Source organism: Patiria miniata, unplaced genomic scaffold (genome assembly GCF_015706575.1).
Source record: "Patiria miniata isolate m_02_andy unplaced genomic scaffold, ASM1570657v1 HiC_scaffold_23, whole genome shotgun sequence".
NCBI lineage: Eukaryota > Metazoa > Echinodermata > Asteroidea > Valvatida > Asterinidae > Patiria > Patiria miniata.
In genome coordinates this window covers 4,335,777-4,348,289 of record NW_024037062.1, presented here as the reverse complement: position 1 = coordinate 4,348,289, position 12,513 = coordinate 4,335,777, and the positions used below count along the sequence as shown (strand labels likewise).

The 12,513-nt window shown below is 40.5% G+C and overlaps 1 protein-coding gene across 5 annotated transcripts in view; it reads left to right on the top strand.

Annotated features, from left to right (window-relative positions):
- Positions 1-12,513, top strand: part of LOC119731162 (chondroitin sulfate N-acetylgalactosaminyltransferase 1-like) — a 30,000-nt gene that overhangs the window by 218 nt on the left and 17,269 nt on the right. Inside the window, exons 1-2 of one of the 5 annotated variants that reach the window (XM_038204210.1) lie at positions 7,989-8,140; positions 9,956-10,120. The exons of 1 other annotated variant lie outside the window; for it this stretch is intronic. The gene's annotated coding sequence lies outside the window, so the exon portion shown is untranslated. Of the gene's footprint in view, positions 1-7,988; positions 8,141-9,955; positions 10,121-12,513 lie in introns of those variants that run through there. 3 more of the 5 variants (XM_038204212.1, XM_038204209.1, XM_038204208.1) reach the window with 3 other exon arrangements.

Here is a 12,513-nt window from a genome sequence, read left to right as displayed (position 1 = left end):
AGTATATTCGGTAATCCTTACTTTTAGGGTAATCCTTACTTTTAGGACCCCGTTCCTATATAGGAAGGGAAAGACTCACCAAAACAGTTGACCAAATGACACTCAAAATTGACATTCTGATACTTCGTGGCACATCTGAACAATTTGCAATGACACCTTCTTGACTTCTAAAAATTGCTTTAGCCTGCAAAAGTCACTTTGGTACTGGACAGACATCTGCAAAAGTCAGTTTTGAACAGAACTCGTAAAAAATAGAGGTGTCCTAAAAGTAAGGATTACCACTTTTAGGACAGCTCTATTTTTTTACGAGTTCTGTTCAAAACTGACTTTTGCAGATGTCTGTCCAGTACCAAAGTGACTTTTGCAGGCTAAAGCAGTCTTTTTTCTTCATATAAACTCATGTTAGTTGTAATTTTGAAAGCACTTTCAAAGAAAATGTGACTTTCCTACCTTTTTTCGCAGTCAGACGTGCATGTTGTAGTTCTTACAACACAGTGAAAGCCCTACATAATGAAAGCCCGACGCTGATTGGCTGCTAAAAAAATAAATAAGATGTTTATTTTTTAGCAGCCAATCAGCATCGAGCTTTCATCGCATCGAGCTTTCACGTTTGCCATCTTGGTTTTTGAGTCTGTTTTCTGGTTGTCATCGTCGTCTTTTACCCCTGAATTTCCCCCATAAATCAAAGCCCTGCCCTCTTTCCACAAAATTGAACCTGCTGATATTCAAGAAGGTGTCATTGCCAATTGTTCAGATGTGCCAAGAAGTATCAGAATGTCAATTTTGAGTGTCATTTAGTCAACTGTTTTGGTGAGTCTTTCCCTTCCTATATAGGAACGGCAAACGGGGTCCTAAAAGTAAGGATTACTGTATATTCGGACTCTATCGCGGCATCCCTAAAGCTGCCCTCAGGTCGACCCACGATTTGCTTACGCCGCGACGGTGCTGTCACATGAAAATCTGACTCCTATGAAAATCGGACCCCTATTTCCCTATTATTGGTTGATCCCTCACACGTGACAGGTCACTCTCCCGAAACGATCCTAAAAATAGCATAGTATCGTACTCACGCGTGCGCAGTACTACCAATGAGTCCACATTTCATGGAGTCGGATATTCACGCTACACCGGAACTGTCGGGATCAAGCAGAAAAGTAATACTCAGGTCACAAAACTGAGTAATCGTGTGATTCTCTTGAAACAAGCGGCATCCTGAGGCAATATAATCGCAACCATGCACATGTCACCCACGACGCGCCGATCCACCACAATTCAACAGCATAGAGACAGTCATATGACTTCTTGGCGATCGTGTAGTGTAGGGCCCGGCGGCGGAAAAGGGAACAAAATCCACTTTAAAATTATTACTGACTGACCTAACTAGTTGGCGACATTCTCAATAAACAGGTATGTTATAGATTAAGGGCAGGGTTTTGATTTTTTGGAGGGAAATTTGGGGGTGAAATGACGATGCCAGCGCGGCGACAACACGCAACCCGAAAATAAAGATGGCGAAACACCGCACGCGTTATGCATGTACCGTGAGCACGCACTGCGCGCTGAATTGAAAGGCACAAACCGCGCAGGAAAATCGTGATTTCTACCCCAAGAAACTGTTCAAAATTGCAAAACAGGGGTCATTAGAATTGAGAAAAGTCTGCTTTTGATTGTAAAGGTGATTTTTGATGTAATTAATTTGATCAAAACAAAACAGGGCCCTACACTACACGATCGCCGACTTCTTTAACAATAAGTAAATAATTATGTGCTTGGCCGGTTCGGCTGGAGCCATTATCACTATCAGCGCGCATTCCCCTGATATGGTCAAGTTTGTATTCCCATTCACAAATACCTTTGAGTCAAAAAGTCGACACAAGTCAAAAATTATACATTTACAACGATTTGTTGAACAGTTTTTGAAACACCCCTCTAGCTATGATATGGAATATCCTCTCACGACTAGTAGTAAACAGTCTCCTTATATGGTGATTGACGCGCGCGTGGTGTATACTGAGTGATGTTGCGCAGAACGCGTGGAGCACCAGGGTAGTGTGCTGATTGGCTAAACAATTGAAAAGGATGATCTTGATGCGCACACGATCGCGATGTCGTCGTAGAAGTTGAAATTTTTCTACTCTTTTGACTGTTGAATTTTTTGAGCGCCGACTAATTCCGATCGTCTTAATATCGTCCCAGTTATACTCAGGTCGCAAAAAATCAGCAACTGGAATGTTCCTGACGATGGTAGCTCAGGCACAGCTTGATCCTGAATAGTCAAGGTCGACCTGAGGCCAGCTTAAGTATTATCGCGGCATGGGAAATTTCTCTTTTTGCGTTGCAAAAACTCCTTTATCCAGTTAACCAGGCATAATGGATTTTCTGCCAAATTGTATGAAAAGGATGATTAAAAAATGTTGTGTCTTCCGGGACTTTTAACGATTTTTAAAAAATATTAACATTTTCCAAAACTTGCAAATTTTCCCTCACCATGTCTGCTAAACGGTAGGCCTACTGTCTATATTTTAACATAAATCTTTAATGGTGCTCTGTCCATGAAAGTTCCTAGTCCGAGTAACTAGGACTCTACGGATCGCTTTTTAACATTTGGACATGGTCGGGCAACTATCGCCCGACCATGTCCAAATGTTAAAAAAGCGATCTGTTGAGTCCTACATGTAGTTACTCGGACTAGAAATTTCCATTGTCTGGTTCCCCTTCTACAGCTGCAAATGCAAAATGAAGTCGAAGGACATTATTTCCTCCGCAAAATCGGGAAAACTTTTATGGGACCAAAATAAGGACAGCACGTTAAAAAAAATAAAACGTCACACTGTGTAAAGTGAATGGCGCCCCCAATTGTCCAATCTGTAGACTTGTCTCTGTGATTTTTGTTCTCCTTTTCGGGGGAAGGGCAGGGTTTTAAGGGAAAGAATGTTGCAACCTGACGCTACTTCAGCTGTTGTGTACAAAGTCTGTGGAGAGCCAAGAATTTTTTTAAAGTATTTCCAAACAAAATTGGCAATGTTTCTCAGTCCCAGATTCTTGTCTTATCATTTTTGCAATGACTGACCTTCATTGAGATGATTTATGAAGAAAAAAGCAGTGTCAGGTTGCAACATTCTTTCCATTTTAAGAAATCATTCTGCAGGCATATAGTCTTTAATCAACTTGAACGTTACAGGGAAAATATCAGACTTTATTCAGGGGATGTTTTGGTCAAACATTAACTATGAATAAGACAGTTGAGATCATTATAAAAACCACTGTATGTTTCATGGAATCTGGGTTGGGAATTGGGATAATAGAGGGAAAAAAGGATCATTTTTGTAGAGTCCCCTTTTTTAGGGACTCTCAGCATCTTACATCTACAACGAAGTTTTGTCTCCAGCGTTACATGTCAACTTCCCGATGAGCATATCAGCTGGAGTTACTCAAGTTAAAGTCAGCCTAAAACTAAAAACGTATTACTTCCATCAGGTTTTTAAATAACATTCATGATGATTGACTGATTGTAGTTTTAATGTATTTTTAATGAGTTTTACTTGGTATTTAAATCAATAGATTGGTGATGTATTAGTATTTTTAATGAGCTTTTTAGTGTATTTAATGACATTTGTTTTATTAACTTTGTAAAGCGCATTGAGATTGTGTCAACGATGTAATGCGCTATATAAGAATAAATTATTATTATTATTATTATTAAGTTAATACTAACAAAGAAATTCTGACTTACCTAACGTTCGGCCTACTTTTAGAATTAAAAAGTCTAGAAGTAACTTAACGTTAGACCTACTAGCTTGGGGTTTCCCCAGCTCCAATTTGAGTTTTATCGTCATCCAACCAGTTTGCTTATCGCAAGAATCTTGGTACAACAGATGATCTCCTCACAATCTCTCACAAATTACAGTCAGCTCTTGATCATGGTCATGAGGCGAGGGTTGTCCATCTGGACCTGTCGGCTGCCTTTGATCGATTACTGTGGAAGTTACGGAGTGTCGGGGTTGGTGGATTGGTGCTGTCAGCCTTGACTCAATTGCTGAGGGGACGGACTCACCGCGTATGTGTCGATGGCAGCTTCAGTGACTGACTGGCACAATGTCCATTCAGGCATTCCTCAAGGAAGTGTTCTTGGACCTTTGTTGTTCAACATTTACACAATCGACCTGTTCAAGATCACCAAGAATTCACTGTACAGCTATGCTGACGATGTAACTCTGAGTGCGATAGTTGATTCACCTCAGTCGCTTCATGCAGTCTGCGAATCGTTAAATGATGATCTTTGTAGCACACCGATAATGTAGATGGTGGGACAAGTGGAACATGAAGTTGAACACATCGAAGTCTTAGTCTAGAAGCTTGTACATCTCCCGATCTCGCAGCCTCCATCCACCGCAGGGCAATCTACTCCTTGACGGTTTAATTCTCAATGGTTGCGATGAATTAAAAATCTTGGGAGTCAAGTTTGATGTGAAATTAACCTACGAGCATCATATCCGATCTCTTGTCGGTTCTGCTTCTCGTAAACTTGGGATAATGAGGAAGGCCTATACCATATTCAACAATGTGTCCATCTCTGCTAGCTGTTTCCGCTGCTTCATCCTTCCACTTCTTGAGTATTGTGTTCCAGTTTGGTTATCTGCTGCTGCATCTCACATCCGTCTCATTGACAGGGTACTCCATACTGCTCAATTTCTTTGTGATGGCAGTGCTCTGTGTGATCTGGGTCATCGACGCAGTGTCAGTAATGTATGTATGCTGTACAGATACGGTCCAATTTGCTCCATCCACTGTACGATTATGTCCCTGAACTGTATGTGCCGGCAAGAAATACTTGGCTTGCATCGTCTCTGCATCCACTTACTCTGCAGCCGATGAGATGTCGCACCAGCCAGTTCCAACGTTGCTTCTTGCCCAGTGCCATACAGCTATGGAATTCCTAAGATGGTGATACATGTGCAGCAGGCAGTGAGCATACGGTACTTCTAAGCCAATGGCCAACAAGAATCTATGGTCCATTTCATTCTATCTAGTGTTGCTCGTTATAGTCCAGTTTTTAGTCGATCACACTTGTTCTTGTTTTCGCATTCTTTATCTTGATTGTTGTCTCTTGATGGTTTTTTCGCTGACGCTTCAGGTGTGTGGGGGTTGCTGTAAAGCAACTTATAGTGCTTGCACTTTTCCCACTCCACCTGATTCGTAGTAGGCCTAATAGTTCTCTCAAACTATCTTTTCCAGCAGTTGGAAAATGGTGGAGGCTTAGAGAAATTGCCTCAAATAAAATGATCCTTTTCCCCCGTTGTCCAAACCAAGTTGAGATTAAATTCACTTACATGTATTAAGGCCAAAAAATAAAATGCTTCTGCTTCTGGTTACCCGACCGACCCTTTTTTTACGGCGTAACCCTACAATTTTGATAAGGAAAGTTAAACAAAAATAACAAAAACAAACACAAACACAAAAAAACCCAACCTGATCATCTTTTCTGTCTCCAAGAAATGCCTGTCAACAACCTTTACGTCACAATGCTTGTATTTATTTGTTTGCCTACTAACATTCGCTACTTTTGAGAAGAAATTTCCGGTTTTTTTTACAAGTTCCCTTTGCACGCGATTGCAAATTCCCTGCGCAATTTGCTGTGACGTAAACACGTGAAAACACGTGCGTAGCAATGCTGTTCCCGCGGCGCCGTGCACTTGCCAAAAAGGCATGATGGAAATGCAGCAACCGGTCTTTGCCTGTGTCTGTGTGGCATGCAGGCCAATATGGATAGCGTGTGAGAGTGAGACATACACAGACTTGGAGTGCACGACAGTTGCAGGTCGGGTTTGACAACGTACAAATGCTCTGTAAACATTGATGGAGAAAGAAGATTTCTACAAGTTAATTCACAGAACTTGATCTCTCTTGTCTGTGTACAATGTATGTATTTTCCGTGTTCATGAGTTTATTTTGAGGTTGTACTAGCGCTGGCGATACTGACGTGTCATGTCATGGGAACAGTCACAGTTGCGGGGCATTTGCATTTGTAAACACAGGTGACTTGTTTAAGTCTATTTTTGGAGTTTTGGACTTTCAGTGCATATAAACCCAAACATGTCAGGGTATGACAATTTTGAAATTAAATATCTATTAAGAGAACAATTTAAACCTCCTAGTCTTTTGCACTTTACAATGTAATATTATAATGGAATAAATCTGTGCTCAGCCAGTTTTAAACACTATGTTTAAGACCGGTCTGGAGTCTGGACGCTGAATAATGACCCGAGCCAAAGGCACAAATACCAGTTTTCGGTCAAAAAATCAAAACTATTTTGTCCAAAAGTCAAAACAAGTCAAAAATTATAGATTTCCAACGATTTTGTTCAACAAGTCTTCATGTTTTTATAAACATACCTCTAGCTATGTTATGGTATGGGTACATGTATGTCCCTCTCGTGAGTGGTCGTAAACAACTCCTATGGAGATTGGTACGTTGCGCGTCCTGCGTGATGTGGTGCAGAACGCACCTGTGCCAGTGTAGTGTGAATTTATGACCGAAATACTGACTCACTGTTAGTATTGCGCATACCTATGTGAGGACTGAACGTTCAACCAATAAAACGGTAAAATGCACTGGTCGGATTTTATAGGAGTCCAAATTTTATGTGTCACTAGAAGAGTGTTTAAGACCAGCCAGCCAGTGTTTTATAAACCGTTTAAGACTGGCCACATGACAGGCTCTCAACCAATAGGAATGGGCAAACTGTCTTAGGTATTTATGAATGGTGTTTCAAAGTGATTCATTTCTTCTGAGTGGCCAATTTAAACTTAGTACAGTTGGCCTAGAAATTATTGGTGGGAACGTGTTCTCTCAGGAGATACCAAGAAAAGCTATAACAATATTAGACATGTTAGACAATGGCAACAATTACAACTGCATAACATTATAATCTAAGGCTTTTGGTGGCTTTTTTTTTAAATCAGTGACTGTTGAAACATAACCTATTCCCACTTGGTACCTCATTCCTAAGAACAACAACTTTAAATTAGATAATTATGTCTAGTATTATCATTAGAATTTACAATTTTTTTTTAAGTACACACAATTGTAGGGTTTGTTTCAAGAGGCAAAAGCTGAGAAAGTACCAAACAAATTATGTAAAAAATTATATTAAAAAATAGTATGCATACAATAATCTGAGATGTTGTATCTACCGTACATAGTGTTTACCTGTCTGGGCTTTTGGCCAGGCAAGACCTTGAATTGCCACACATTGAGAGACAAACTGCTGACATACACAGTTTGAGTATCAACCCCCCCCCCCCCCCCCCCCACAAAGCACTTAATAGTTTCACTGAGGGAAGATTGCTCATCGCGTGCCATGATGCCAGGTGACTTGGTTCATGTTTATTTTCTTAACTTCATTCCAAGCTACAACATTTATGAAGTGTAAATTTACATTTAGTTCCATGGTGTTTCAGGGAAACTTTGCCAAATGTTGGTAGTTAATTATTCTTGTTAAAGCTGTTAGGAAGTAATGGTGAAAGTTATCTTTGTTGCACTTACACACGCAATCTCTGTGCGATAAAAATGACATCCCAATCAGTTTTTCCTGCCATCTCTTTATTGCCTGTTTACTTCAAGTTATTGTTCAAATGGGGCAAAACTGTGACAAATTTGTCCATGTCATTAGCACCGGCTACTGTACATGTACATGTAATCTGACCATAAGAATACGGCAAGCACAGTCAGTGTATTTTTTTTGGTATTACTATACATGTAGTCGTGATTTACTTACACATTTTGTGTCCATATAAATTTGCTTGAACACTTCCATTTGAAACAAGAAGTTCAGTTACATACAATCAATTCAGCACAAAAGTAACAAACACCCTTTAACACTGTTTAATAGGGTAGACTAGTGATTTTCCAGATGGGAAATACTGATTGATCAAGGGTAGTCCCTAAATCATGATGTATGAATGTGCTTGGCTGATGAATTGAAGCATGTTTCCCTGTTGTAATAGAATCATTAGAAGTGATATGATTGTGTTGGTTTGGAAGGCCTTGTCAGGATGTAACAGCAGACACATGGTTCATGCATGACTGAATGTTGCATGTTAAGACAATATTATGGACTGATGGAGTCTAGAAATCAATGTAAGCATGAAGGATACTGTACCATACTGTACTACCATATGTTCATATATGTACATGTACATGTAGCTTCCTGAATCCTATCCTGTTACAATGAACATGAATATTTAGGGTCAGTCAGTTTGGGCTGTCCATTTTCGAATAATTTAGTATTCAAATATGCAAAATTGCGTTGGACCGAATATTCTGATATTCGAAACTGCCAACTGCAACTGTGTGCTGCGCCAGTAAAAAGTTGCAGGAAGAATGTGCCAGTTAAAATGTGTGTGCGGCGATTGATATGGGGTGCTGGAGTGTTTTGCAGTAAGTATTTTTTAACTGTAAACCTACTAAAAGGATGTGAACAATGGACCGCTGTCGACAACAAAGTTACAGTCGACAAAAAGTGGCACCTGACAATAAAGCGCTGCAACTTAACGATTAAATAACATCATAATGGTAGTTGTGTGTAAACATGCAGGCATGCAACTTTTCCTCGGATCTGCTGATTTCCTTGTTTTTTACTTCCCATGAATGCCATTACAAATGGAAAAATACTGTACAAAGTCTGGTGAGGTTTGAAATTTCCTCTTTTTTTAAAATAAATTCCCAGTTTCATGCCTGTACATGTATGTGCGTATTTTTTCTTTTCTTTCAAATATTTAAACCGGCAGTAAGTTATTCTAATATTTGGTTGATTATGGAATATTGGACTATTAGATATATTCAGGACAGCTCCACAGTAGGTCTTTTCACACTAGACAAAATCTCGGAGGTGGCCCCGGGGCGACGCGGGGGCGAAAAAAAGCCTCAATTCACGCTGGAAATTCCCCCCGCGCCATCCCAAGCAACCCCTGAGATTGCTCATTACCCAGGGTGAGTTCAACCTGGCCTGCTTGGGACCATGGTTGAAAATCTTATCCCCGGGGCAAGACACTTTCCCAGGGCGAGAACTGTAGTGTGAAATGAGCAGGGGGGTGAGTTCGCCCCTGGGCGAGCATCAGAGGGTTAAAATAGACTCTAAAGTTTGATGTAATTGCAATAATTTCATCAGAAAATATGGTGCATTGTGTACAATGTGCTTTTAATTTCTGGCTTTTCGACTGATACAAATCCAACCAACCGGTTGTAATACTGGACTGCAAGTTGTACAAAATTTACATTAGTTTTTGACAAGAAAACGCACACAATATTTTAAACCTTTCATTTCTTATTTGGATAAGTGCATGTAAAAGTGAAACGTATTCAGCCTCTTTCCCATTTTCTCTGCATAGGAAACCACGAACATCGCACAAAATTCATGTTTACGATGAACAAAAATGCACACGTATTGATATGCTTTCTTGTGCCTTAACTAGGAAATGAATGGTTCCACGATGAGGAAATGTATCAGTTTAAATGACACATAATGCAATAAAATAAAAATGAAAAAACAATGCTTTTCCGCTTTTAAGCGGATATTTTGAAGTTTTCAAAATATCTGAATCAGAGCTAAGTATTTTTATATAGGTCACTGCAGGTTGAAAACTTTGAGTGTGAAACATTCGTGCAAACGCCTGTGGCAAGCTGGCCCTGGGCGTATTTGATCATATACAGGGGGTTGCTGATAAAGTTAACACAGCCCTAGTTTTGGGATATGCATGACCCTAATGCTTTGTGCTGAGCAGTTTTCTTCATCATGTTCTGTAAATGATGTTTTTAACAATTATTGAACTGAAGTGAACCGTTCTGCTTAAAAAGTGTTTAGATATTTGTTAACCATTATTCAGCATCGATAAATTGTGCTTGTGCTAAAATAACATCAGTGATTTATTTCCCTTTTTTTATTGATGAACTCAGCACTAGCATCCAGCTCATTTGAGACCATGAATCCATCACATGAGACAAGATGGTAGAGTGCTTTGTTTAGACCTTTGCCATGACACATGATACATTGCCTTTGTATCATCAGATGAAGCAACTTTAGCTCCGTGGAACAAAAACAAAAGCCCAAAAGTTAAGCAGGTGAGATTGGATGTGGTCTAGACTGCAGACAACCTAGGTCAGGTCACAGACTCATTTTTCTGTGATGTACCAAAATGTGTGTGTTGACATGTATAGGCTATGTGTATTTTATCCCCCTGGGTGTAATCCGGAGGGGGATATTCTGTGTGTGTGTGCGTATTTACATTTTTAAACACAGGCAATGGTGGACCTAGGACAACAGGTTAGGGCACAGACAATACATCCACGATTGACCGATAGTCCACGATTGAAATTTGTGTACAAAACCAATGAGAGCTGTTGCTAAAAAGAGTACAAACAAAGGAATGAGGAATAGGGACAATAGGGAGTCCACAATTGCTGGTGTTTATAAAGATGTGAAGCATTACATTCACTGTGTGGACTTCCGAACAAAAGATGTCCACATAAACCAGGTAGCAGCAACGAGAAACACTAAAGGGTATCATAGAAAAACAAAAGAATGTTCACAACTAGGTATGTAACGTAAACATGCATGGCTGTGGGTGTACGTGTTCTACATAACCCCCCGAGGACCGACACACAAAGGGAGAACAGCAGATGCTCTCAGTCCTCGGGGAGTTGGGTCTATTGTTAGAAACGGTCCTCTGTAGTAAGCTTGTGTGCTTAGTTTATTGCAGAGTGTTTAAGGTAAATGGGGAAGAACCTGTGTTTACAGGAACGGAGTGCCCATCTCTCTTTCATTAGCGATTGGGCCAGACTCATATGCTGCTGTGGGGGGATCACCCCACCTTCTCCACAGCGAGTCTGTTAGGCCCCCCAAAAAATAAGTCGGTCTCTGGTCAGCACGCGCGTCGATTTTAATCATGCGAGTCGATCTTTTTTTTTCCCAAAATGTTCCGCGGTAGCTCCAACAGCGCCCTCTATTTCCGCACCTCCTCAAGTTTTTTTTTATTAAAGAGCACCAAGGAATGGGAAATTGCACCAAGGCAAATGATCGAAAGCACCAAGGCAAATTATGGAGGACACCAATGTACATGAGGACACCAAAAAAGCAAAATAGTACCCACCTTGACTGTACAATCCAAGCTTGAAGAAAAAAAAAAAAAGCCGCGTGGCCGCGTCAATTCCAGACCTTTGGTCTGACCAGAGACCGAAAAAAATTTTTTTTGGCCTTACCTTCCCAGCAAACCTGGGTTGAGAGGAGTAATTGAGATAAAGCGCCTTACTCAAGTGCACAGCATGCCTGGTCACGGCCGGGCTCGAACCCACAATCTCACAATCATGAATCCTATACTCTACCGTCAAACCACACGTGACCACACGGGAGAGTGTTATATTACAGGGACACAGGGAAATACAAAAGCATTGTCCTCGAGAGTATAGTAATACAGGACTGAGTGGTGTGTCTGTGTATGTGCGTGTTTATGGTGTAAATCGAGGACACACAAGTACAACATCACCAATGAATCGAGGACAGAAACCGAATCGAGGACTCCTCGGTTGGAAAACGTGTACGAAATCAATGAGAGCTGTTGCGAAAAAGTTCAGAGTACAAAGGAAAAGGGAAGAGGAACAAAAGAAAATCCTTGATTTACACCATAAACAAACGTGCTAGTCTGTGGGTGTGTTATGTTCGGTGAGGTTGACTCTTGTCAGCATGAGAACTTGAGAAATACTTTACTCAGGAACTTGAAATTTGGTTTGTGGGTTGTTCTTGAAAGTCTTAAGAAGCCTACCGGTAGTTGGGCCCGACGGGTCCAGATCAAGTTGACTATTGCTAAAACAATAGAAATCTTTCATTTTGGTTAGTATCCATACTAACTGACTGCCAGCATGCCAGGGAGATTGCATTATTTTTTAGGGTTTTTGTTGTCATCCATCAACACTGGCTGACTTTAGGTGCCACTATAGGTACGAGTGTACTGTATGTGCCATCTTTTCAACTTACATGTATGTAACTCTGTGACATTGGGTTTTAGATACAAAAGTTGTAACTAATTTAGGGGGAAACACCAACAAACCCCAAAACCAAAACCAGGATTTTGGGGTTGGTGATATGTGAAGATTTCTGCATATGTTGTGTGCATCAACTGCAGAAATGCAGTTGAATTTCGTTGATACTAATTCAGTTACAACAAAATTCTGATTAGAATCCTTGGCAGGGGCGTAGCACGGTCATTTTTATTGGGGGGGGGTAAAAAATTTGAAAAGGGCATTTGCACATCCGTTGTGAAATGTAGACAGGTTTTTTTCTCCGGACACTTGGCCTCCATAAAATCAAAGGGGGGGGGGGGGGCTGTTCAAAACCGACAATTATGCACACAAAGGGCCAATATATGGTGCTTTTCAGGGCGATACATGTGCAAAATTCTGAAAAAGGCACCCAAAACGGCAGATGCCACAAAAAAGGGCACCACTTCTTTTTTGAAAAG